We start from the raw sequence: 27785 nt of genomic DNA, 5'->3' as shown, positions 1-27785 counted from the left end.
TCCCCATTTTACACAGTGCGGCAGGCAGGTATCCCCATTTTACACAGTACGGCAGGCAGGTATCCCCATAGGCAGGTGTCCCCATTTTACAGAGTGCGGCAGGTAGGTATCCCCATAGGCAGGTGTCCCCATTTTACACAGTGCGGCAGGTAGGTATCCCCATAGGCAGGTGTCCCCATTTTACACAGTGCGGCAGGCAGGTATCCCCATTTTACACAGTGCGGCAGGCAGGTATCCCCATAGGCAGGTGTCCCCATTTTACACAGTGCGGCAGGCAGGTATCCCCATTTTACACAGTACGGCAGGCAGGTATCCCCATAGGCAGGTGTCCCCATTTTACAGAGTGCGGCAGGTAGGTATCCCCATAGGCAGGTGTCCCCATTTTACACAGTGCGGAAGGTAGGTATCCCCATAGGCAGGTGTCCCCATTTTACACACTGCGGCAGGCAGGTATCCCCATTTTACACAGTACGGCAGGCAGGTATCCCCATAGGCAGGTGTCCCCATTTTACAGAGTGCGGCAGGTAGGTATCCCCATAGGCAGGTGTCACCATTTTACACAGTGCGGCAGGTAGGTATCCCCATAGGCAGGTGTCCCCATTTTACACAGTGCGGCAGGCAGGTATCCCCATTTTACACAGTGCGGCAGGCAGGTATCCCCATAGGCAGGTGTCCCCATTTTACACAGTGCGGCAGGCAGGTATCCCCATTTTACACAGTGCGGCAGGCAGGTATCCCCATAGGCAGGTGTCCCCATTTTACACAGTGCGGCAGGCAGGTATCCCCATTTTACACAGTACGGCAGGCAGGTATCCCCATAGGCAGGTGTCCCCATTTTACAGAGTGCGGCAGGTAGGTATCCCCATAGGCAGGTGTCCCCATTTTACACAGTGCGGCAGGTAGGTATCCCCATAGGCAGGTGTCCCCATTTTACACAGTGCGGCAGGCAGGTATCCCCATTTTACACAGTGCGGCAGGCAGGTATCCCCATAGGCAGGTGTCCCCATTTTACACAGTGCGGCAGGCAGGTATCCCCATTTTACACAGTACGGCAGGCAGGTATCCCCATAGGCAGGTGTCCCCATTTTACAGAGTGCGGCAGGTAGGTATCCCCATAGGCAGGTGTCCCCATTTTACACAGTGCGGAAGGTAGGTATCCCCATAGGCAGGTGTCCCCATTTTACACACTGCGGCAGGCAGGTATCCCCATTTTACACAGTACGGCAGGCAGGTATCCCCATAGGCAGGTGTCCCCATTTTACAGAGTGCGGCAGGTAGGTATCCCCATAGGCAGGTGTCACCATTTTACACAGTGCGGCAGGTAGGTATCCCCATAGGCAGGTGTCCCCATTTTACACAGTGCGGCAGGCAGGTATCCCCATTTTACACAGTGCGGCAGGCAGGTATCCCCATAGGCAGGTGTCCCCATATTACACAGTACGCAGGCAGGTATCCCCATAGGCAGGTGTCCCCATATTACACAGTACGCAGGCAGGTATCCCCATAGGCAGGTGTCCCCATTTTACACAGTGCGGCAGGTAGGTATCCCCATAGGCAGGTGTCCCCATATTACACAGTACGCAGGCAGGTATCCCCATAGGCAGGTGTCCCCATATTACACAGTACGCAGGCAGGTATCCCCATAGGCAGGTGTCCCCATTTTACACAGTGCGGCAGGTAGGTATCCCCATAGGCAGGTGTCCCCATTTTACACAGTGCGGCAGGCAGGTATCCCCATTTTACACAGTGCGGCAGGCAGGTATCCCCATAGGCAGGTGTCCCCATTTTACACAGTGCGGCAGGCAGGTATCCCCATTTTACACAGTACGGCAGGCAGGTATCCCCATAGGCAGGTGTCCCCATTTTACAGAGTGCGGCAGGTAGGTATCCCCATAGGCAGGTGTCCCCATTTTACACAGTGCGGCAGGTAGGTATCCCCATAGGCAGGTGTCCCCATTTTACACAGTGCGGATGGCAGGTATCCCCATTTTACACAGTACGGCAGGCAGGTATCCCCATAGGCAGGTGTCCCCATTTTACAGAGTGCGGCAGGTAGGTATCCCCATAGGCAGGTGTCACCATTTTACACAGTGCGGCAGGTAGGTATCCCCATAGGCAGGTGTCCCCATTTTACACAGTGCGGCAGGCAGGTATCCCCATTTTACACAGTGCGGCAGGCAGGTATCCCCATAGGCAGGTGTCCCCATTTTACACAGTGCAGCAGGCAGGTATCCCCATTTTACACAGTACGGCAGGCAGGTATCCCCATAGGCAGGTGTCCCCATTTTACAGAGTGCGGCAGGTAGGTATCCCCATAGGCAGGTGTCACCATTTTACACAGTGCGGAAGGTAGGTATCCCCATAGGCAGGTGTCCCCATTTTACACAGTGCGGCAGGCAGGTATCCCCATTTTACACAGTACGGCAGGCAGGTATCCCCATAGGCAGGTGTCCCCATTTTACACAGTGCGGCAGGCAGGTATCCCCATAGGCAGGTGTCCCCATATTACACAGTACGCAGGCAGGTATCCCCATAGGCAGGTGTCCCCATATTACACAGTACAGAGGCAGGTATCCCCATAGGCAGGTGTCCCCATTTTACACAGTGCGGCAGGTAGGTATCCCCATAGGCAGGTGTCCCCATATTACACAGTACGCAGGCAGGTATCCCCATAGGCAGGTGTCCCCATATTACACAGTACGCAGGCAGGTATCCCCATAGGCAGGTGTCCCCATATTACACAGTACGCAGGCAGGTATCCCCATAGGCAGGTGTCCCCATTTTACACAGTGCGGCAGGTAGGTATCCCCATATTACACAGTACGCAGGCAGGTATCCCCATAGGCAGGTGTCCCCATATTACACAGTACGCAGGCAGTTATCCCCATAGGCAGGTGTCCCCATATTACACAGTGCAGCAGGCAAGTATCCCCATAGGCAGGTGTCCCCATATTACACAGTGCGGCAGGCAGGTATCCCCATTTTACACAGTACGGCAGGCAGGTATCCCCATAGGCAGGTGTCCCCATTTTACAGAGTGCGGCAGGTAGGTATCCCCATAGGCAGGTGTCACCATTTTACACAGTACGGCAGGCAGGTATCCCCATTTTACACAGTACGGCAGGCAGGTATCCCCATAGGCAGGTGTCCCCATTTTACAGAGTGCGGCAGGTAGGTATCCCCATAGGCAGGTGTCACCATTTTACACAGTGCGGCAGGTAGGTATCCCCATAGGCAGGTGTCCCCATTTTACACAGTGCGGCAGACAGGTATTCCCATTTTACACAGTGCGGCAGGCAGGTATCCCCATAGGCAGGTGTCCCCATTTTACACAGTGCGGCAGGCAGGTATCCCCATTTTACACAGTACGGCAGGCAGGTATCCCCATAGGCAGGTGTCCCCATTTTACAGAGTGCGGCAGGTAGGTATCCCCATAGGCAGGTGTCACCATTTTACACAGTGCGGCAGGTAGGTATCCCCATTGGCAGGTGTCCCCATTTTACACAGTGCGGCAGGCAGGTATCCCCATTTTACACAGTACGGCAGGCAGGTATCCCCATAGGCAGGTGTCCCCATTTTACACAGTGCGGCAGGCAGGTATCCCCATAGGCAGGTGTCCCCATATTACACAGTACGCAGGCAGGTATCCCCATAGGCAGGTGTCCCCATATTACACAGTACGCAGGCAGGTATCCCCATAGGCAGGTGTCCCCATTTTACACAGTGCGGCAGGCAGGTATCCCCATTTTACACAGTACGGCAGGCAGGTATCCCCATAGGCAGGTGTCCCCATTTTACACAGTGCGGCAGGCAGGTATCCCCATAGGCAGGTGTCCCCATATTACACAGTACGCAGGCAGGTATCCCCATAGGCAGGTGTCCCCATATTACACAGTACGCAGGCAGGTATCCCCATAGGCAGGTGTCCCCATATTACACAGTACGCAGGCAGGTATCCCCATAGGCAGGTGTCCCCATTTTACACAGTGCGGCAGGTAGGTATCCCCATAGGCAGGTGTCCCCATATTACACAGTACGCAGGCAGGTATCCCCATAGGCAGGTGTCCCCATATGACACAGTACGCAGGCAGGTATCCCCATAGGCAGGTGTCCCCATATTACACAGTGCGGCAGGCAGGTATCCCCATAGGCAGGTGTCCCCATATTACACAGTGCGGCAGGCAGGTATCCCCATTTTACACAGTACGGCAGGCAGGTATCCCCATAGGCAGGTGTCCCCATTTTACAGAGTGCGGCAGGTAGGTATCCCCATAGGCAGGTGTCACCATTTTACACAGTGCGGCAGGCAGGTATCCCCATTTTACACAGTACGGCAGGCAGGTATCCCCATAGGCAGGTGTCCCCATTTTACAGAGTGCGGCAGGTAGGTATCCCCATAGGCAGGTGTCACCATTTTACACAGTGCGGCAGGTAGGTATCCCCATAGGCAGGTGTCCCCATTTTACACAGTGCGGCAGGCAGGTATCCCCATAGGCAGGTGTCCCCATTTTACACAGTGCGGCAGGCAGGTATCCCCATTTTACACAGTACGGCAGGCAGGTATCCCCATAGGCAGGTGTCCCTATTTTACAGAGAGCGGCAGGTAGGTATCCCCATAGGCAGGTGTCACCATTTTACACAGTGCGGCAGCGGCAGGCAGGTATCAAGTGGGGGGGAAGGAAGGGGGAGAGGGTGGGAGAGAGAGAATACTTACGTCTTCCCGCTCTTCGGTCCTGCCGACTCACGTCCCTCGCGCCGGCTGCCTCCTCCTTCCATACTTATCTCATCGCCTCTCCCCGAGCGCTCCTGCTCGGGGGGCGGGGTTTTTCACGGAATGACGCGTTTGCGTCGTGACGTCACGACGCAAACGCGACATTCCGCAAAACTCCGCCCCCCGAGCAGGAGCGCTCGGGGAGAGGCGATAAGGAGTAACAAAGTGCCGCGGCGGGCGCCGCAAGAAACGGCACTGTTCCAGAGCAAGGGCCCAGTCCTCCCCAGTTATTAGACCCATATCCTCCTCCCACTTTCCACGGAGACGTGTCAGAGGGTCCGTATGGAGTTTGGCAAGAAGATACCCATACGCAAGGGAGACCATCTTAACTCGACCCAATGTAGTTACAAAGGTCTTGATGGGAAATGGGAGGATTTGTGGGGGGGACACAGCAAGTTGGGACTGGAGGGCATGACGAAGTTGAAGGTATCTGAAAAAGTAGGAGTTGGGTAGATCAAACTCATCCTTCAGTTGCTGAAAGGATTTGAGTACACTATCTACGTAAAGTTGGGAAATAGAGACCACAGATCTAGGGGCCCAAACCTCCCGTCCCTCAATCGTATGCAGTTCAGGAAGCCAGTCAGAGTACCAGAGGGGGGTGTCTGGGTCCAGGCCGTCGTACCCTAAGAGGTCCCTCAGGGCTCGCCAGATCTTCAAAGCCTGGAAGACAATAGGGGGAAGGAACCGAGCTATGCTCCCACTCAGCAGCACCTGCATAGGAGAGAGGTGAGGAAAGTAGCATCGAATGAACACCCAATGTAGAGAGTCAACACCAGAATCCTGCGCTCATACACTAATATGAGGCAGCTGAGCAGCGTAATAATACATCTGAAAGTTAGGCAAAGCCAGGCCGCCATCACAGCGCTGCCTGGTGAGAGTATTTAACTGTATCCTAGGTCGTTTGTTAGCCCAAATCAGTGAGGATAAAACACTATTCAATTTCCTAAAGAATAATGGATAGATATATACAGGGGACTGGAGAATAATATATAAAAGTTTGGGCAGTATGATCATTTTAATGAGATTAACCCTGCCAGAGACCGTCAGTGGAAGCCTACACCAAGTTTTGGATTTGCACGCGACCTGCTGCACGATTGGGTCAAGGTTCAAAGGGATAAACTCAGAAGGGTCGTTAGTTATTTGGATTCCGAGGTATTTAAATTGTGTTGTCCAACACAGTGGCAGGGAAATTTTGGGAACAGTAGGAGGGGGGCCTATTACATGAAGCCAGTGTGGTCCGGGTGAATGAGGGAGGTGATCACTGTGTTGAGCAGTACTGCCAATATCTTTGCCAGGATCTTAGCATCGGTGGGAATCAGAGATATCGGCCTATAGGAGTCTGGACACCTAGGGTCTTTACCGGGCTTTGGAATCACTATTATAACTGCCTCTGACATAGAAGGGCGAAGTTCATTATTGGCAATGATATCTAAGTATAAGGCATGGAGCCTGGGCCCGAAAAAATCAATATGAGTTTTGTATAATTCCGTCACACCCCGGAGCCTTGCCATTAGGAGACATACCAATAGCCGCAGTCACCTCCGCGAGCGTCAAAGGCGCCTCCAGTACCTCACGGGCCTCAGAGGAGAGTGCGGGCAGCGGAATACCCCCCAGATAATATGAGAGATCTAGAGTAGAGCATGTCAACTGTGAGCTATAAACCTCAGTGTAATAAGATCGGAATAACTGCGCAATGTCCGGCGTGGTGTCCGCAAGGGAGCCATCACTGTCGGACATTTGGGTGATTGTAGTCCCAGGGCGATCATGATGTATCAGACGGGCCAGGAGGCCCCCTGTCCTATCAGCCTGCATATAAATATTAGCAGCCCTAAAGAGGAGGGACCGTGAGTTTTTATCAGATAGATGGGCCAGCCAAGCCGACTGAGCCACCAGCCAGCGTGTTTTCATCGCGGGGGTACCATCCATCAAATATTGGGATTCCAGATCTCTGGCGTCACCCTCAAGGGCCTTTTCCCTCTCCCTACAGGATATTTTATGAGCTGCTATGCGTCCAATATATGAACCCCTCAAAAACGCCTTAAATGAATCCCAAACCATCGTCCCCGGGGCAGATCCTGTATTGTCGTTGAAGTAACCCCCCAACTGAGTCTCCAGGTCACTGCAGTCACCCAACTGAGTTAGCCAAGAAGGGTGCAGCTTCCAATAAGAGTGTCCCCTCTGACTTTCCACAGCAAGAGTCATCAACAAAGGGGATGTATCAGAGACTCCCCGGGCCTCATAGTGGACCTCAGTGACCACAGAGAGAAGGGCGGGAGACACTAGTATCAGGTTGATTCTAGAAAAGGAGCCATGCGTGCTGGAGAAACAGGAGAACTGGCGGGCCGTAGGGTGACGAAGCCTCCACACATCTACCCACTGCAAACTATCCAATAAATCAGCAAACTGGTTAGAACCACTACCCACCACTGCAGCCCTTGGAGAATGCCATCTATCCAAAGACAAATCCAGTATATTATTAAAGTCATCCAGACATATCACCGGGGTGGCAGGAGAAGAAGCTTATGAAGGACGCAGCTTGCTGCAACACAGCATATGAAAAAGAGGGGGGGGGGGGACATACACCGCTAAAATGTAATAGGGCTGGGAACTCAGCTTGCAGTCTAGGAATATAAATCTACCATACGGGTCAGTTTTGATCGATATTAACTCAAATTGCACCAATTTTTTTAATCAGGACAGACACACCCCTGGAAAAGGAGGAATGAGAGGCATGGTAAGCCCATCCCACCCAGGCCCATCGTAGAGATAACAACCTATTTCCCTCTGAGTGGGTCTCACTGAGACATGCAATATCCGGGTCGTATTTCCTAATCATATTTAAAACTAAAGAGCGTTTGATTTTATTATTCAAACCTCGGACATTCCATGCCAGAAATTTCAGATTAATCATGACCCCAGATGAGCTCTATGTGCCACACGGATAGACATCTCTCCGAAAATATCTGAGACTCAACATTAAGAGCAACAGCAACATATATCATATACAAGCCCTGCGTTGTAAGCCATATCGTCCGATACACCAAGCATACTCCTTGTAACAGAAAATACACAGATATGAAAAATAACAAACTAAAGAAAGAAAACAAAAAATAGCAAGAGGAGCCGCAACTGGCAGCTCCCCAACTATCCCTCCCCTCCCCGTACACCACCCCGAACACCGGCATACTTATATCCCAAACAACCCCAACTACCAAAAGCTAAGAAGGAGAAAACAGAAAAATCCTATATTCTCAGCTAAAACTCTTTAAACAAAACCACTCAGAAGTGTAAAGTCTTGAGCCACCAAAGCAAAGGGGGGGCTCCCCGAACTATGGTCGCCTCCTCCGGTAGTCAAGATCCCAGCATCTTCAACGCAGGGAGTCAGTCCGGAGCCAGCTGACGAGCACCCGGCGCAAATCTGTTCAGCCATTGGGCCGCCTCTCTAGGAGAATTAAAGTACTTGGTCTCCCCATCCGCCACAACCCGAAGCCGAGAGGGAAACAGCATGGAGTATGAGAGGTTGAGGTCTCGGAGACGTCGTTTAATAGGCATAAACTTGGCTCGGTCTTTCTGGACGTCTGCGGTCAAGTCTGGGAAAGCCAACACCCTGAATCCATTACGGACAAGCGGGCCCTTCGTACGACCCAGGCGGAGAACCGAGTCACGATCCTTATAATGCAGGAATTTGGCTATGAAGGTGCAAGGAGGGGCACCAGGAGGTAGCGGACGAGATGGTATCCTATGTGCACGCTCCACCGTGAATTGGGCCGTAAAGGATTCTGCACCATACATCTCTTGAAGCCAAGATTCGAGAAAGTCCTCCGGTTGAGAGCCCTCCTCTCTCTCAGGCAAGCCCACAAATCTTACATTGTTTCTACGTAGCCGACCCTCCATGTCTAGAAGCTTGGTTTGGAGGGAGGAAACCTGCTGGGTCACCGCGGACACGGATTGTTTGAGGGGGCCACACATATCTTCCAAGTTGGAGACGCATGTCTCCGCCTCACCCACTCTCTCACGAATACACTGAACATCTTGTCGGAGTAAGGAAACTGTTCACTGCCCGCTATAGCCTCCAGCACCTGCTGAATAGACGGCGCCACTGATGCCGTTGGGGAGTTGGCAGTAGACGCAGAGGGGGAGCATGAGTGTGTTGGAGAGGCTACCTGAGGCGGAGCCAGCGACACCTCGGGGTTGGGTTGCCTAGCAAACCTCTCCAGTTTGGCCGCAGCCGCACGCTGGCCGTCTCTAACCATGTTGAACAAGAAGCAGTTACACAAACCCACCGATTGGGTCTCAATATAGAAGTGCAATCAGAAGGCAGCAACAGCGAGGTTGTATGTATTCAGTACCGGTAAAGCAGCCGTGTCCGATCTTTAGGTCAATATATCAATGGAGAGGAAAGCACAGGCAGTGTGTAAAAGTAAAAATAAAGGTAATATTGAGGAGAAAATATCTTGCAGCAAACTTCCAGGAGGCAAAGTCAGAGTGTTGGTAGGTAATATACTGTGAGATAGTAGAGCAGTACAGCAGTACAGGCAGCTCCAGGCTATATGCAGCCCCTGCAGGTTAGAAGGTCAGAGCTGTGCAGTGAGGCTGTGTGTGGAGCTGCACCCAAAATGGCCGCCGGGTTCACAGGCACTTCTCCACTTCTCCCTTTCCCCAGGAGTACCTGCCTTCTTCTTCCAGCCAACAAGTTGTGGGCCACAGTCAGCCAGCCAGGCGCAGGAGGGATATCAGTGCCCCCCAAGGCGTCTCCTGCAGTCAGACAGCGCCACCCGCCCGCCAGTGAGGCTCCGAGAGTCGCGCGCCCGGGAGTGGCAAAATCCAGGCCGGGGATCCGGAGGACGCACAGGCCACAAAGCCGGAAGTCGTCCGCCGCGGTCAGCCAGCACACGGAGACCGTGGACGAGGGTGCCCGCCGCTGCCCAGAGGTGAGGGGGGACCAGCACTGGGAGGTAGACACTCCGGAGGGGCTCAGGATGGGTACAGAAGATATTTAATTGGGGAGCTCTCGGGATCTGCTGCCTACACCTTCGCCGCCGTGGCCACGCCCACAACCAATAATTTTAAACTTTATTCACCAACACATATATATCTTTTATCACAGTATTCTTGTCACGTTTTCTTCTCTCTACTTATTTTTTAATACTTCGCTTCACTCAGCCTAATACTAGGCTGAACAGTCATTAACACATAAAGCCCTACAGGTTTTCAGATAAGGGTGAAATGTTGATACCTAAATTTTAATAAACTAAATAAATTGTATTTTAAACAATAAAATTGAAAGGGACGGAGTGCACCCATTTAAATCCGATTCTTTCTTTCATTGAAATTTTTTTTTCCTAACTTGTCCGGTCGGAGGGTAGCACCCACAATAGTGGTCAAAATCATTAAGAGATTACAGCCGTTCAAAAAGGGACCATCAGTCCCTGAAGTTTGAATGATCTTACTGTCTCTGGTGCGGATGAAAACTTTTCTTCGTACCCCTTTCAAAAAAGTCTGAACCTCAGTAAGGGAAGCCAATTGTTTCTGTAAGAAAATGGATAGGGCCAAAATATGGACCTTTACGGATCCCAACCTCAGGCCCATATCCACACCTGCTTGCAGAAAGAGGAGAAACCGTCCCAGTTGAAACTCCACCATAGGAAACTTCTTGGACTCACACCAAGAGACATATTTTTTCCAAATATGATGGTAATGTTTTGACGTTACTCCTTTCCTAGCCTGTATCAGGGTAGGAATAACCTTGTTCAGAATGCCCTTCCGAGCTAGAATCAGGCGTTCAACCTCCATGCCATCAAACGTAGCCGCGGTAAGTCTTGATAAGCGAACAGACCCTGCTGCAGCAGGTCCTTCCGAAGAGGAAAAGGCCTCGGCTCTTCTAGCAGTAGATCCAGAAGATCCGCGTACCAAGCCCTTCTTGGCCAGTCCGGAGCAATGAGGATTACCTGAACTCTTGTTCTCCTTATGAGGTTTAGAACTCTCGGAATGAGTGGAAGTGGCGGAAACACGTACACCGACTGGAACACCCACGGAGTCACTAGGGCGTCCACCGCCACGGCTTGCGGGTATCTCGACCTGGAACAATACCGCTGAAGCTTCTTGTTGAGACGAGAGGCCATCATGTCTATTTGAGGTACACCCCAAAGATCTGTTCCCTCCGTGAACACCTCCAGATGGAGTCCCCACTGTCCTAGATGGATCGTGTCTGCTGAGGAAGTCCGCTTCCCAGTTGTCTACTCCCGGAATGAAGATTGCTGACAGCGCCAACGCGTTTTTTTCCACCCAGAGGATGATTCTAGTTACCTCTGACATTGCAGTTCTGCTCTGTCGGTTTATGTAAGCCACTGTTGTTACATTGTCCGACTGTACTTGAATGGCACGATTTCTCAGAAGATGGGCCGCTTGGAGAAGACCGTTGTAGATGGCTTTTAGTTCCAGAATGTTTATCGGCAGGCTGGCTTCCAAACTTGACCACCTTCCTTGAAAGCTTTCCCCATGAGAGACTGCGCCCCAGCCCCGGAGACTTGCATCCGTGGTTAGAAGGATCCAGTCCTGAATCCCGAACCTGCGGCCCTCCAGAAGGTGAGGTAATTGCAGCTACCAAAGGCATGAGATCCTGGCCTTCAGCGACAGACGAATTCTCTGGTGCATGTGTAGATGAGATCCCGACCATTTGTCCAGGAGATCCAGTTGGAAGGACCGAGCATGAAATCTCCTGTACTGCAGTGCCTCGTAAGAGGCCATCATCTTCCTTAGAAGGTGAATGCACTGATGAACCGACACCCGGGCTGGTTTCAGGACATCCCGGACCATTATTTGTATCACCAACGCTTTTTCCTCTGGAAGAAACACCCTCTGCACTTCCGTGTCGAGGATCATTCCCAGAAAGGACAACCTCCTGGTTGGTTCCAAATGTGATTTTGGAAGATTAAGGATCCAACCATGTTCCCTGAGAAGCTGGGTCATGAGAGCTATGGACCGTAACAGCTTCTCCTTGGACGATGCCTTTATCAGCAGATCGTCCAGATATGGAATTATGTTCACCCCCTATCTGCGGAGGAGAACCATCATTTCCACCATCACCTTGTTGAATACCCTCGGTGCTGTGGAGAGGCCGAATGGCAGGGCCTGGAACTGAAATGACAGTCCAACAGTGCGAATCGGAGATAAGCTTGATGCGGCAGCCAAATCGGAATGTGGAGGTACGCATCCTTGATATCCAGGGATACCAGGATTTCCCCCTCCTCCAGACCGGATATCACTGCCCTTAGAGACTCCATTTTGAACTTGGACACCCTCAGAAAGGGGTTTAGTGATTTTAAGTTCAGAATGGGCCTGACCGAACCATCCGGTTTCGGAACCACAAAAAGGTTAGAATAGTAACCTTTGTTTTGCATCTGGGGAGGGACTGGTACAATAACCTGTGCCTCCACCAACTTCTGGATGGCTCCCTGTAGGGTAGCCCTGTCTGCCGGCAGAGCTGGCAAGCTCGATTTGAAGAACCGGTGAGGAGGGAGATCTTGAAATTCTAGCCGGTACTCCTGGGATACAATATCTGGCCCTACCTCCAGGCCGCGCGGTCCACTGTCATGTTGAGGACTTTGGCATACTGGAAGCAGGCTTCTGTTCCTGGGAACCGCAGCAGCAGGTTTCTTGGATTTTGGTCGACCACCTCTAAAGAAGGTGTTGGCCGGTCTGGACTTTCTTGGTTTAGTAACTCGAAAGGACTGTGATGCAGCTGAAGAAAAAAGTTTCTTTGTAGCAGGTGCAGCTGAGGGAAGAAAATGTGACTTACCCGCTGTAGCCGTGGAGATCCACGCATCCAACGCTTCCCCAAATAGAGCCTGACCTGTGTAGGGTAGGGTCTCCACACCTCTCCTGAATTCCACATCGGCAGACCACTGGCGCAGCCAAAGTCCCCTACGAGGTGAGACAGACATGGAAGATATCCCTGCAGCCATTGAACCCAGGTCTTTCATGGATTCCACCATTAGTCCTGCAGAATCCTGAATGTTATGTAAAAACAATTCAACATCACTTTTATCCATTGTATCCAAATCCTCAAGTAACGTGCCTGACCACTTTACTATAGCTTTGGAAATCCATGCACAGGCAATAGTAGGACGTAGTATCGCCCTGAAGCCGTGTATATGGATTTGAGCGTAGTGTCAATTTTGCGATCAGCCGGCTCCTTTAAGGAGGTAGATCCTGTGATAGGTAAAACCACCTTTTGAGAGAGTCTGGATACAGACGCGTCCACCATGGGTGGGTTTTCCCACTTTTTTCCTATCCTCCTCAGGGAAGGGGAAAGCTACCAGAACCCTTCTAGGGATCTGGAATTTTTTCTCCGGGTTTTCCCAAGCTTTTTGAAAAATAGCATTTAATTCTTTGGACGCAGGGAAGGTTAGCGAGGCTTTCTTATTGTCAGTGAAGTAAGCCTCCTCAACCTGCTACGGTGTTGTGTCAGCAACATTCAACACATCTCTAATAGCCTCTATCATCAACTGCACCCCTTTAGCAAGAGATGCCGCCCCCCTCAGCACGTCACCATCTGCAGTGTCAGAGTCGGTGTCCGTGTCATCTTGCATAATCTGGGCACGAGCACGTTTGTGGGAACCTAAAGAAGGGGGCCCTGAGGTAACAGAACCGGACCAACCTGCCATAGAGTTCTGTAAAACCTGAGTTGCAGATTCATTCTGTGCAACCCTAGTAGGAATCTGAGAAATCACGGATTTGATAGAGGATAACCACTCAGGCTCCCTTGCTGGTATCTGCGCTAAACCAGTGCAATCTTGATTACATGGAATGGGATCATCCTGAGAGGACATATCCCCTGCAGCATATGACACAGAGTTCCTTAATGGAGACCACAGACAGTCCACACACACAGGTGAGGACAGACAGAGCTTCACCCCCAAGAATGGCAAGAGAGACACAGATTGGAGCCAACCCACACACAGAGCTTTCAAGGTATAGGGAGACCCCCAACCAGTGCTGACTGTGCACCTTAATAGGTTACACAGTCTGTATACAGCCCCCCCCCCCCTTCTACTACCCCATGGTACCGAGAGAGATAGCTGGAGTTGATATGGAGGGACTGCTCTCACTGACATCGCTTCTGCAGGCAGGAAAATGGCGCTGAACGCTGCTGGGACCGCTCTGAGAAGCTCCGCCCCCTTAATGGTGCTGTCTTCCCGCTCTTCATGAGATGATACTGGCCTGAGGAATCATGCTGGCAGCGATCCTGGGACCCGGACAGGCTTAGAGGTCAGTGTAGGGTGTAGGCGCTGGCTCAGGGCGCCCCTCACAGCGCCGCACTATGTACCGCTGAGCCCAGTTAGTGCTGCGCTCCATACCTTGTTGCCGCCATCTTCACACCAGCTCCCCACTTGCTAGGGGGGCCGGTGACTGACTCGCCACAGATCATCTGGCTCTGTAAGGGGGTGGCGGCACGCTGCTGGGGTGAGCGATCCCCTGTGGCGGGGAACATTCGATCCCCTCAGGAGCTCAGTGTCCAGTCAGTGGAGACAGTGGCTCAGACCCCGCAGGGGTACACTACTCCCCCCCCCTTATACCCACGAAGCAGGCAGGCTGTTGCCAGCAGCCTCCCTGTAAAATAAAATACTCTAAAAATAAACTTTTCCAGGGAAGCTCTGTAGAGCTCCCCTAGCTGTGACCGGCTCCTCCGGGCACATTTTCTAAACTGAGTCTGAGTCTGGTGGGAGGGGCATAGAGGGAGGAGCCAGCCCACACTCAAACTCCTAGTGGACCCGTCTATACCCCATGGTACTAATGTGGACCCAAGCATCCTCTAGGACGTAAGAGGAAAACGAGATTTATGGTAAGAACTTACCGTTGGTAAATCTCTTTCTGCGAGGTACACTGGGCTCCACAGGGAATGACATTGGGGTGTAGAGTAGGATCTTGATCTGAGGCACCAACAGGCTAAAAGCTTTGACTGTTCCCAGGATGCATTGCACTGCCTCCTCTATAACCCCGCCTCCGTGCACAGGAGCTCAGTTTCGTTAACCAGTCCAAAGCAGTAGCAGGCAAAAGAGACGACAACAGTTAGTAGCCACAGCGAACCACATTCTCATGACAGAAGGTGTCAGCGGCTAATGCCATACCAACCCAAGGAAGCTAAGTGCGTCATGGTGGGCGCCCTGTGGAGCCCAGTATACCTCGCAGAAAGATTTAACAACGGTAAGTTCTTACCATAAATCTCCTTTTCTGATGCGGGGTACACTGGGCTCCACAGGGTATGACATTAGCGATGTCCTAAAGCAGTTCCTTATGGGAGGGGACGCACTGTAGCGGGCACAAGAACCCGGCGTCCAAAGGAAGCATCCTGGGAGGCGGAAGTATTGAAGGCATAGAACCTTATGACCGTGTTCACTGAAGACCACGTAGCCGCCTTGCACAATTGTTCAAGGGTCGCACCACGGCTGGCCGCCCAAGAAGGTCCAACAGACTGAGTAGAATGGGCCCTAATGGTAACAGGAGCTGGAAGACCAGCCTGTACCAAAGCATGTGCAATCACCATTCTAATCCATCTGGCCACGGTCTGCTTGTGAGCAGGCCAGCCACGTTTGTGAAAACCAAACAGTACAAAGAGAGAATCAGCCTTCCTGATAGGAGCTGTCCTCTTCACATAGATACGGAGAGCCCGTACCACATCCAAAGACCGCTCTTTGGAAGACAATTCAGGAGAGGTAAAAGCCGGAACCACAATCTCCTGATTAAGGTGGAAAGAAGACACCACCTTTGATAAATATCCGGGAGGTGTTCTAAAAACCGCCCGGTCACAGTGAAAAAATAAGATTTTACTCACCGGTAAATCTTTTTCTCGTAGTCCGTAGTGGATGCTGGGGACTCCGTAAGGACCATGGGGAATAGACGGGCTCCGCAGGAGACTGGGCACTCTAAAGAAAGATTTAGTACTACCTGGTGTGCACTGGCTCCTCCCTCTATGCCCCTCCTCCAGACCTCAGTTAAGGAAACTGTGCCCGGAAGAGCTGACATTACAAGGAAAGGATTTTGGAATCCAGGGTAAGACTCATACCAGCCACACCAATCACACCGTACAACTTGTGATAAACTTACCCAGTTAACAGTATGAACAAACAACATAGCATCAACCAAAGGATGCCAATATAACATAACCCTTTATTAAGCAATAACTATATACACGTATTGCAGAAAGTCCGCACTGGGGACGGGCGCCCAGCATCCACTACGGACTACGAGAAATAGATTTACCGGTGAGTAAAATCTTATTTTCTCTAACGTCCTAGTGGATGCTGGGGACTCCGAAAGGACCATGGGGATTATACCAAAGCTCCCAAACGGGCGGGAGAGTGCGGATGACTCTGCAGCACCGAATGAGCAAACACAAGGTCCTCCTCAGCCAGGGTATCAAACTTGTAGAACTTTGCAAAAGTGTTTGAACCCGACCAAGTAGCTGCTCGGCAAAGCTGTAAAGCCGAGACCCCTCGGGCAGCCGCCCAAGAAGAGCCCACCTTCCTTGTGGAATGGGCTTTTACTGATTTTGGAGGCGGCAAGCCAGCCGCAGACTGAGCCTGCTGAATCGTGTTACAGATCCAGCGAGCAATAGTCTGCTTCGAAGCAGGAGCACCCAGCTTGTTGGATGCATACAGGATAAACAGCGACTCAGTTTTCCTGACTCCAGCCGTTTTGGTTACCTAAATCTTCAAAGCCCTGACTACATCTAGTAACTTGGAATCCTCCAAGTCACGAGTAGCCGCAGGCACCACAATAGGTTGGTTCACATGAAAAGATGACACCACCTTTGGCAGAAATTGCGGACGGGTCCGTAATTCTGCCCTGTCCATATGGAAAACCAGATAGGGGCTTTTACATGACAAAGCCGCCAATTTTTGACCACTTTCCACGTGAGACATTTTAACTCCACGGTCTTAAGCGGCTCAAACCAGTGAGATTTCAGGAAACTCAACACCACGTTAAGATCCCAAGGTGCCACTGGTGGCACAAAAAAGGGGCTGAATGTGCAGCACTCCCTTTACAAACGTCTGAACTTCAGGTAGAGAAGCTAGTTTTTGTATGAAGAAAATGGATCGGGCCGAAATCTGGACCTTAATGGACCCCAATTCTAGGCCCAAAGTCACTCCCGACTGTAGAAAGTGAAGGAAACGGCCCAGCTGGACTTCCTCTGTAGAGGCATTCCTGGCCTCACACCCAGCAACATATTTTCGCCGTATACGGTGATAATGTTTAGCCGTCACGTCCTTCCTAGCCCTTATCAGCGTAGGAATAACCTCATCCGGAATCCCTCTTTTCTACTAGGATCCGGCGTCCAACCGCCATGCCGTCAAACGCAGCTGTGTTAAGTCTTGGAACATACAAGGTCCCTGCTGCAACAGATCCTGCCCTAGAGGCAGAGGCCATGGGTCCTCTGTGAGCATTTCTTGCAGCTCTGGATCCCAAGTCCTTCTTGGCCAATCCGGAACAATGAGTATTGTTCTTACTCCTCTTTTCCTTATGATTCTCAGCACCTTGGGTAAGAGAGGAAAAGGAGGAAACACATAAACCGACTGGAACATCCACGGTGTCACCAGTGCGTCTACAGCTATCGCCTGAGAGTCTCTTGACCTGGCGCAATACCTCTGTAGCTTTTTGTTGAGGCGGGATGCCATCATGTCCACCTGTGGCAGTTCCCACCGACCTACAAGCTGCGCGAAGACTTCTTGATGAAGTCCCCACTCTCCCGGGTGGAGGTCGTGCCTGCTGAGAAAGTCTGCTTCCCAGTTGTCCACTCCCGGAATGAACACTGCTGACAGTGCGCTTACGTGATTCTCCGCCCAGCGAAGAATTCTGGTGGCTTCTACCATCGCCACCCTGCTCCTTGTGCCGCCTAGGCGGTTTACATGAGCCACTGCGGTGATATTGTCTGACTGAATCAGAACCGGTTGGTCGCGAAGCAGGGTCTCCGCTTGACTTAGGGCGTTGTATATGGCCCTTAGTTCCAGGATATTGATGGGAAGGCAAGTCTCCTGACTTGACCACAGCCCTTGGAAATTTCTTCCCTGTGTGACTGCCCCCCACCCTCGGAGGCTTGCATCCATGGTCACCAGGACCCAGTCCTGACTGGCGAATCTGCAACCTTCGAGAAGGTGAGCACTCTGCAGCCACCACAGGAGAGACACCCTGGCTCTGGGGGATAGGGTGATTAACCGATGCATCTGAAGATGTGATCCGGACCACTTGTCCTGTAAGTCCCATTGGAAGGTCCTCGTATGGAACCTGCCGAAGGGAATGGCCTCGTATGATGCCACCCTCCTTCCCAGGACCCGAGTGCAGTGATGCACTGACACCTGATTTGGTTTTAATAGATTCCTGACCAGTGTCACGAGCTTCTGAGCTCTCTCTATCGGGAGATAAACCCTTTTCTGGTCTGTGTCTAGAATCATGCCTAGGAGAGGCAGATGAGCTGTAAGAACCAACTGCGACTTTGGAATATATAGAATCCAGTTGTGTTGGCATTTCACTTCCAGAGAAAGTGATACGCTGTTCAGCAACTGCTCTCTTGATCTCGCTTTTATGAGGAGATCGTCCAAGTACGTGATAATAGTGACACCTTGCTTCCGCAGGAGCACCATCATTTCCGCCATTACCTTGGTGAATATTCTCAAGGCCGTGGAGAGACCAAACGGCAACGTCTGAAATTGGTAATGACAATCCCGTACCGCAATTCTAAGGTACGCCTGATGAGGTGGAAAAATGGGGACATGAAGGTATGCATCCCTTATGTCCCGAGTCACCATAAAATCTCCCCCTTTCAGGCCTGCAATGACCGCTCTTAGCGATTCCATCTTGAACTTGAACCTTTTCAGGTATATGGGCAAACGTGACACCCTAGGGTAGGGGTGGGCAACAGGCGGCCCGCGCGCCGGATGCGGCCCGCGGACCGATCCTGCCTGGCCCGCTGTGCCCCACCAGAGTGCAATGACAAGCGGCCCGACATGCCGCTTGTCATTGCACTGCTCTCAGACGCGGCGCCGCTGAGGAAATCCCGGTCACGTCACAGGATCAGCTGACCGGGATTTCCTCTGTTATCATGCGCTGGGAGGCACGGGGGCGGGCACTGCAGTGAGCAGGAGCAGCGGCCGAGAAGCGGCGGCCAGTAAGGAGAGGAAGCGGCGGGCAGCGAGCGGGAGCAGGAGAGGCCACATCAGCAGTGACTCCGGCCGGCAGCAGCGCAGATCATCGGACAGCGGGGATCGTCTGCCACTGTGACAAACAGGTAAACCCCCTGTCCAGCCAGCCCCTGGATCACTGCTTAAGCTGCCATGTAGGTTTAGGGGTGGGGAGGGAGGGGAGTTAAAAACTGCAATATGGGTTTATGGGGGGGACAGGGGGTAGGGACTGTAGGGACTGTCTGCCGTAATGTGTAAAAAGGGGGGCGCTGTCTGCCGTAATGTGTAAAAAGGGGACGCTGTCTGCCGTAATGTGTAAAAACGGGGGCGCTGTCTGCCGTAATGTGTAAAAACGGGACGCTGTCTGCCGTAATGTGTAAAAACGGGGGCGCTGTCTGCCGTAATGTGTAAAAACGGGGGTGCTGTCTGCCGTAATGTATAAAACGGGGGCGCTGTCTGCCATAATGTATAAAAACGGGGGCGCTGTCTGCCGTAATGTGTAAAAAGAGGACGCTGTTTGCCGTAATGTGTAAAAACGGGGGCGCTGTCTGCCGTAATGTGTAAAAACGGGACACTGTCTGCCGTAATGTGTAAAAACGTGGGCGCTGTCTGCCGTAATGTATAAAACGGGGGCGCTGTCTGCCGTAATGTATAAAAACGGGGGCGCTGTCTGCCGTAATGTGTAAAAAGAGGACGCTGTCTGCCGTAATGTATAAAAACGGGGGCGCTGTCTGCCGTAATATGTAAAAAGAGGACGCTGTCTGCCGTAATGTGTAAAAATGGGGGTGCTGTCTGCCGTAATGTGTAAAAATTGGGACGCTGTCTGCCGTACTGTGTAAAAACGGGGGCGCTGTCTGCCGTAATGTGTAAAAAGAGGACGCTGTTTGCCATAATGTGTAAAAACGGGGGCGCTGTCTACCGTAATGTGTAAAAACGGGACACTGTCTGCCGTAATGTGTAAAAACGTGGGCGCTGTCTGCCGTAATGTATAAAACGGGGGCGCTGTCTGCCGTAATGTATAAAAACGGGGGCGCTGTCTGCCGTAATGTATAAAAACGGGGGCGCTGTCTGCCGTAATGTGTAAAAAGAGGACGCTGTCTGCCGTAATGTATAAAAACGGGGGCGCTGTCTGCCGTAATGTGTAAAAAGAGGACGCTGTCTGCCGTAATGTGTAAAAATGGGGGTGCTGTCTGCCGTAATGTGTAAAAATTGGGACGCTGTCTGCCGTACTGTGTAAAAACGGGGGCGCTGTCTGCCGTAATGTGTAAAAAGGGGACGCTGTCTGCCGTAATGTGTAAAAAGGGATCTCTTTTTGAGTATTTTGTGTGTGGCCCTCGAATATTCGCTGGAAGTGTTAAGCGGCCCCCCAGCTGAAATAATTGCCCACCCCTGCCCTAGGGGAAGATTCCCATCGTATCCTGGCCCTAGTAGGGAAAGGATACTGCCTGAGAATTCTTTTTGGGAAGCTGCAGCTTCTTGTCTGGAGATTCCCGCTCTTTTTCCTCATGAGAGGAGGGAAATTTACCTGAAGATTCCCTGTCTGTTCTCTAATCTTTTGTGCAATAAATCATCTTAGCACTTACACATATCCAAACAGGTGTCGGCGTTGTCGACGGAGACACCCTCCCACACACATATTTGCTCTATCTCCTCCTTAGGGGAGCCTTTTACCTCAGACATGTCGACACACACACATACCGACACACCACACACTCAGGGAATGCTCATCTGAAGACAATTCCCCCATAAGGCCCTTTGGAGAGACAGAGAGAGAGTATGCCAGCACACACCCCAGCGCTATATGACCCAGGAATAACACAGTAACTTAATGTTACCCCAGTAGCTGCTGTATATATTGTTTTTACGTCAATTTATGTGCCCCCCCCCCCTCTCTTTTCACCCTCTTCTTCTGCAGGGGAGAGCCTGGGGAGCTTCCTCTCAGCGGAGCTGTGGAGAGAAAATGGCGCTGGTGAGTGCTGAGGAAGAAGGCCCCGCCCCCTCAGCGGCGGGCTTCTCCCGCGATTATGCGTAAAATTAATGGCGGGGGCTCATGCATATAACAGTGTCCAACTGTATATATGCTGCTTTTTGCCAGGAGGTAATCAATTGCTACCCAGGGCGCCCCCCCCTGCGCCCTGTACCCTACAGTGACCGGAGTGTGTGGGTTAGTGTGGGCGCAATGGCGCACAGCTGCAGTGCTGTGCGCTACCTCATATGAAGACAGGAGTCTTCTGCCGCCGATTTTGACGTCTTCTTGCTTCAACCCGTCGGCTTCTGACTTCTGGCTCTGCGAGGGGTACGGCGGCACGGCTCCGGGAACGGACGACAAGGTCAGGTCCTGTGTTCGATCCCTCTGGAGCTAATGGTGTCCAGTAGCCTAAGAAGCGCAACCTAGCCGCAGTTAGTAGGTTTGCTTCTCTCCCCTCAGTCCCACGTAGCAGAGAGTCTCTTGCCAGCAGAAGCTCTCTGAAAATAAAAAACCTAACTAAAATACTTTCTTATTAGCAAGCTCAGGAGAGCCTACTAGGAGCACCCAGCTCGGCCGGGCACAGATTCTAACTGAGGTCTGGAGGAGGGGCATAGAGGGAGGAGCCAGTGCACACCAGTAGTACTAAATCTTTCTTAGAGTGCCCAGTCTCCTGCGGAACCTGTCTATTCCCCATGGTCCTTACGGAGTCCCCAGCATCCACTAGGACTTTAGAGAAATACACAATAAGTATACCTTGTGAAATACCTATATGACCCTCCTCCAAGCCTCAGTTAGGATACTGTGCCCGGACGAGCGTACACAATAAGGAAGGATTTATGAATCCCGGGTAAGACTCATACCAGCCACACCAATCACACTGTACAACCTGTGATCTGAACCCAGTTAACAGTATGATAACAGAGGAGCCTCTAGAAAAGATGGCTCACAACAATAATAACCCGATTTTTTGTAACAATAACTATGTACAAGTATTGCAGAAAATCCGCACTTGGGATGGGCGCCCAGCATCCACTACGGACTACGAGAAATAGAATTATCGGTAAGTAAATTCTTATTTTCTCTGACGTCCTAGTGGATGCTGGGAACTCCGTAAGGACCATGGGGATTATACCAAAGCTCCCAAACGGGCGGGAGAGTGCGGATGACTCTGCAGCACCGAATGAGAGAACTCCAGGTCCTCCTCAGCCAGGGTATCAAATTTGTAGAATTTAGCAAAATGTGTTTGCCCCTGACCAAGTAGCTGCTCGGCAAAGTTGTAAAGCCGAGACCCCTCGGGCAGCCGCCCAAGATGAGCCCACTTTCCGTGTGGAATGGGCCTTTACAGATTTTGGCTGTGGCAGGCCTGCCACAGAATGTGCAAGCTGAATTGTACTACAAATCCAACGAGCAATAGTCTGCTTAGAAGCAGGAGCACCCAGCTTGTTGGGTGCATACAGGATAAACAGCGAGTCAGATTTTCTGACTCCAGCCGTCCTGGAAACATATATTTTCAGGGCCCTGACAACGTCTAGCAACTTGGAGTCCTCCAAGTCCCTAGTAGCCGCAGGCACCACAATAGGTTGGTTCAGGTGAAACGCTGAAACCACCTTAGGGAGAAACCGAGGACGAGTCCTCAATTCCGCCCTGTCCGTATGGAAAATCAGATAAGGGCTTTTACAGAATAAAGCCGCCAATTCTGACACGCGCCTGGCCCAGGCCAGGGCCAACATCTTTTAGTGGTTCAAACCAATGTGACTTTTGGAACCCAAAAACTACATTGAGATCCCAAGGTGCCACTGGAGGCACAAAAGGAGGCTGTATATGCAGTACCCCTTTTCCAAACGTCTGCACTTCAGGGACTGAAGCTAGTTCTTTCTGGAAGAAAATTGACAGGGCCGAAATTTTAACCTTAATGGACCCCAATTTCAGGCCCATAGACACTCCTGTTTGCAGGAAATGTAGGAATCGACCCAGTTGAAATTCCTCCGTCGGGCCTTACTGTCCTCGCACCACGCAACATATTTTCGCCAAATGCGGTGATAATGTTTTGCGGTTACATCCTTCCTGGCTTTGATCAGGATAGGGATGACTTCATCCGGAATGCCTTTTTCCTTCAGGATCCGGCGTTCAACCGCCATGCCGTCAAACGCAGCCGCGGTAAGTCTTGGAACAGACAGGGTCCTTGCTGGAGCAGGTCCCTTCTTAGAGGTAGAGGCCACGGATCCTCCGTGAGCCTCTCTTGAAGTTCCGGGTACCAAGTCCTTCTTGGCCAATCCGGAGCCACGAATATAGTGCTTACTCCTCTCCATCTTATAATTCTCAGTACCTTGGGTATGAGAGGCAGAGGAGGGAAAACATACACTGACTGGTACACCCACGGTGTTACCAGAGCGTCTACAGCTATTGCCTGAGGTCCCTTGACCTGGCGCAATACCTGTCGAGTTTTTTGTTGAGGCGGGACGCCATCATGTCCACCTTTGGTTTTACTCAACGGTTTATAATCATGTGGAAGACTTCTGGGTGAAGTCCCCATTCTCCCGGGTGGAGGTCGTGTCTGCTGAGGAAGTCTGCTTCCCAGTTGTCCACTCCCGGAATGAATACTGCTGACAGTGCTATCACATGATTTTCCGCCCAGCGAAGAATCCTTGCAGCTTCTGCCATTGACTGCTTCTTGTGCCACCCTGTCTGTTTACGTGGGTGACTGCCGTGATGTTGTCCGACTGGATCAACCCGGCTGACCTTGAAGCAGAGGTCTTGCTAAGCTTAGAGCATTGTAAATGGCTCTTAGCACCAGGATATTTATGTGAAGTGATGTCTCCAGGCTTGACCATAAGCCCTGGAAATTTCTTCCCTGTGTGACTGCTCCCCAGCCTCGCAGGCTGGCATCCGTGGTCACCAGGACCCAGTCCTGAATGCCGAATCTGCGGCCCTCTAGAAGATGAGCACTCTGCTACCACCACAGGAGAGACACCCTTGTCCTTGGTGACCGGGTTATCCGCTGATGCATCTGAAGATGCAACCCCGACCATTTGTCCAGCAGGTCCCACTGGAAAGTTCTTGCGTGGAATCTGCCGAATGGGCTTGCTTCGTAGGAAGCCACCATTTTTCCCAGAACCCTTGTGCATTGATGCACTGAGACTTGGCTCGGTTTTAGGAGGTTCCTGACTAGCTCGGATAACTCCCTGGCTTTCTCCTCCGGGAGAAACACCTTTTTCTGGACTGTGTCCAGAATCATCCCTAGGAACAGAAAACGAGTCGTCGGAACCAGCTGCGATTTTGGAATATTGAGAATCCAACCGTGCTGTCGCAACACTACCTGAGATAGTGCTACACCGACCTCCAACTGTTCCCTGGATCTTACCCTTATCAGGAGATCGTCCAAGTAAGGGATAACTAAAACTCCCTTCCTTCGAAGGAGTATCATCATTTCGGCCATTACCTTGGTAAAGACCCGGGGTGCCGTGGACCATCCAACGGCAGCGTCTGAAACTGATAGTGACAGTTCTGTACCACAAACCTGAGGTACCCTTGGTGAGAAGGGTAAATTGGGACATGGAGGTAAGCATCCTTGATGTCCAGAGACACCATATAGTCCCCTTCTCTTGAATTTGAACCTCTGTATGTAAGTGTTCAAAGATTTTAGATTTAAAATCGGTCTCACCGAGCCGTCCGGCTTCGGTACCACAACAGTGTGGAATAATACCCCTTTCCCTGTTGCAGGAGGGGTACCTTGATTATCACCTGCTGGGAACACAGCTTGTGAATGGCTTCCAAAACTGCCTCCCTGTCTGCTTGTAAAGCCCCAGCGTCATGCTGAGGGCTTGGCAGAGGCAGGAGAGGGCTTCTGTTCCTGGGAACTAGCTGATTTCTGCAGCCTTTTTCCTCTCCCTCTGTCACGGGGCAGAAATGAGGAACCTTTTGCCCACTTGCCCTTATGGGAACGAAAGGACTGCGCCTGATAATACGGCGTCTTCTTATGTTGAGAGGCGACCTGGGGTAAAAACGTGGATTTCCCAGCTGTTGCCGTGGCCACCAGGTCTGAAAGACCGACCCCAAATAACTCCTCCCCTTTATAAGGCAATACTTCCATATGCCATTTGGAATCCGCATCACCTGACCACTGTCGTGTCCATAACCCTCTTCTGGCAGAAAAGGACAGCGCACTTACTCTTGATGCCAGTCGACAAATATCCCGCTGTGCATCACACATATATAGAAATGCATCTTTTAAATGCTCTATAGGCAATAATATACTGTCCCTATCTAGGGTATCAATATTTTCAGTCAGGGAATCCGACCACGCCAACCCAGCACTGCACATCCAGGCTGAGGCGATTGCTGGTCGCAGTATAACACCAGTATGTGTGTGAATACATTTTAGGATATCCTCCTGCTTTCTATCAGCAGGATCCTTAAGGGCGGCCATCTCAGGAGAGGGTAGAGCCCTTGTTCTTACAAGCGTGTGAGCGCTTTATCCACCCTAGGGGGTGTTTCCCAACGCACCCTAACCTCTGGCGGGAAAGGATATAATGCCAATAACATTTTAGAAATTATCAGTTGTTATCGGGGGAAAACCACGCATCATCACACACCTCATTTAATTTCTCAGATTCAGGAAAACTACAGGTAGTTTTTCCTCACCGAACATAATACCCCTTTTTGGTGGTACTCGTATTATCAGAAATGTGTAAAACATTTTTCATTGCCTCAATCATGTAACGTGTGGCCCTACTGGAAGTCATATTTGTCTCTTCACCGTCGACACTGGAGTCAGTATCCGTGTCGGCGTCTGTATTTGCCATCTGAGGTAACGGGCGCTTTAGAGCCCCTGACGGCCTATGAGACGTCTGGACAGGCACCAGCTGAGTAGCCGGCTGTCTCATGTCAATCACTGTCTTTTATACAAAGCTGACACTGTCACGTAATTCCTTCCAACAGTTCATCCACTCAGGTGTCGACCCCCTAGGGGGTGACATCCCTATTACAGGCAATTTGCTCCGCCTCCACATCATTTTCCTCCTCATACATGTCGACACAAACGTACCGACAAGCAGCACACACACAGGGAATGCTCTGATAGAGGACAGGACCCCACTAGCCCTTTGGGGAGACAGAGGGAGAGTATGCCAGCACACACCAGAGCGCTATATATATACAGGGATAACCTTATATAAGTGTTTTTCCCCTTATAGCTGCTGTATTGTTTATACTGCGCCTAATTAGTGCCCCCCCCCTCTCTTTTTTAACCCTTTCTGTAGTGTAGTGACTGCAGGGGAGAGCCAGGGAGCTTCCCTCCAACGGAGCTGTGAGGGAAAATGGCGCCAGTGTGCTGAGGAGATAGGCTCCGCCCCTTTCTCGGCGGCCTTTTCTCCCGCTTTTCAGTGTAATCTGGCAGGGGTTAAAATTCATCCATATAGCCCTGGGGGCTATATGTGATGTATTTTCGCCAGCCAAGGTGTTTTTATTGCTGCCTCAGGGCGCCCCCCCCCAGCGCCCTGCACCCTCAGTGACCGGAGTGTGAAGTGTGCTGAGGAGCAATGGCGCACAGCTGCAGTGCTGTGCGCTACCTTGGTGAAGACAGGATGTCTTCTGCCGCCTATTTTCAGGATGTTCTTCTTGCTTCTGGCTCTGTAAGGGGGCCGGCGGCGCGGCTCTGGGACCGGACTCCGAGGCTGGGCCTGTGTTCGATCCCTCTGGAGCTAATGGTGTCCAGTAGCCTAAGAAGCCCAAGCTGGCTGCAAGCAGGCGAGTTCGCTTCTTCTCCCCTTAGTCCCTCGTTGCAGTGAGCCTGTTGCCAGCAGGTCTCACTGAAAATAAAAAACCTAAAACTAAACTTTCACTAAGAGCTCAGGAGAGCCCCTAGTGTGCACCCTTCTCGGCCGGGCACAAAAATCTAACTGAGGCTTGGAGGAGGGTCATAGGGGGAGGAGCCAGTGCACACCAGGTAGTCCTAAAGCTTTACTTTTGTGCCCAGTCTCCTGCGGAGCCGCTATTCCCCATGGTCCTTACGGAGTTCCCAGCATCCACTAGGACGTCAGAGAAAAATAAAAATCCTCATGTAGACCTTTAGACCTGTCGACCTAGCACATGTCGACCTAGAAACCCTGTTGACCTTCCATCCATGTCGACCTAGTGACTGTCGACCTATAGTGGTCGACCTAAACATTGTCGACCTAGACACTGTCGATTTGATGAACCACACCCCAGCCCTGAATGTATGCACTGTTTCTTAACTAACACTGGGGGTCATTCTGACCGGATTGATCGCTGCAGTTTGTCTCAGCGCAGCCATCGGGTCGGAACTGCGCATACGCCGGCGCATTTCAGTCGTCAGTGCCCAGCGATCGCCGTACGACGCCCGTGTGCATTGCGGGGAATACGCATGCTCAGAAATGCCATTTTTCGCCAGAACGCTGCGCTGCCAACAACGGCAGCTACTGATCAACTCGGAATGACCCCCAATAAGCGGTCTACCGGTTAGCGGTCAGTGTGGCCACGCTAAACCTCTGTTGCAAACAGGCCGTCTCGCCTCACCGCAGAGTAATTGTCCTCATACGATAGGGGGGTATCCTCTGGGTTTGCTTGCCGCAAAATACTGTAGGAGACACACGGCTGTTCAAACACTGACCGCCGGGCACGGAGGGGGAGGGGGGGGCCCCAAGGGCATGAAAATGATGAGGGCCGGCTCTGAAACTCTGGCTGGCGCCCCTCACCGGCCTCGCCAGTCCCCTCAGCATAGGCTCCTCTATATAGCTGGCACCTTCCACATTTCTGCACCTAGCAGCCGCCATCTTGCCGGAGCCCAGTTTGGAGACCTCTGGGGGGGTGGGGGGGGGGGGTCCTCCCTGTTTGGGCAGTATGGCCTCCG

General features: G+C 51.7%; 1 protein-coding gene across 1 annotated transcript in view; it reads left to right on the top strand.

Annotated features, from left to right (window-relative positions):
* LOC134983565 (lactase/phlorizin hydrolase-like) overlaps positions 1–27785 on the top strand; it is a 744668-nt gene that overhangs the window by 313591 nt on the left and 403292 nt on the right. The window lies entirely within an intron of this gene.

This window comes from Pseudophryne corroboree, assembly GCF_028390025.1.
Source record: "Pseudophryne corroboree isolate aPseCor3 chromosome 3 unlocalized genomic scaffold, aPseCor3.hap2 SUPER_3_unloc_18, whole genome shotgun sequence".
Classification (NCBI taxonomy): Eukaryota; Metazoa; Chordata; class Amphibia; order Anura; family Myobatrachidae; genus Pseudophryne; species Pseudophryne corroboree.
Note: the sequence above shows the minus strand (reverse complement) of the source record. Positions and strands in the feature narration are given on the sequence as shown.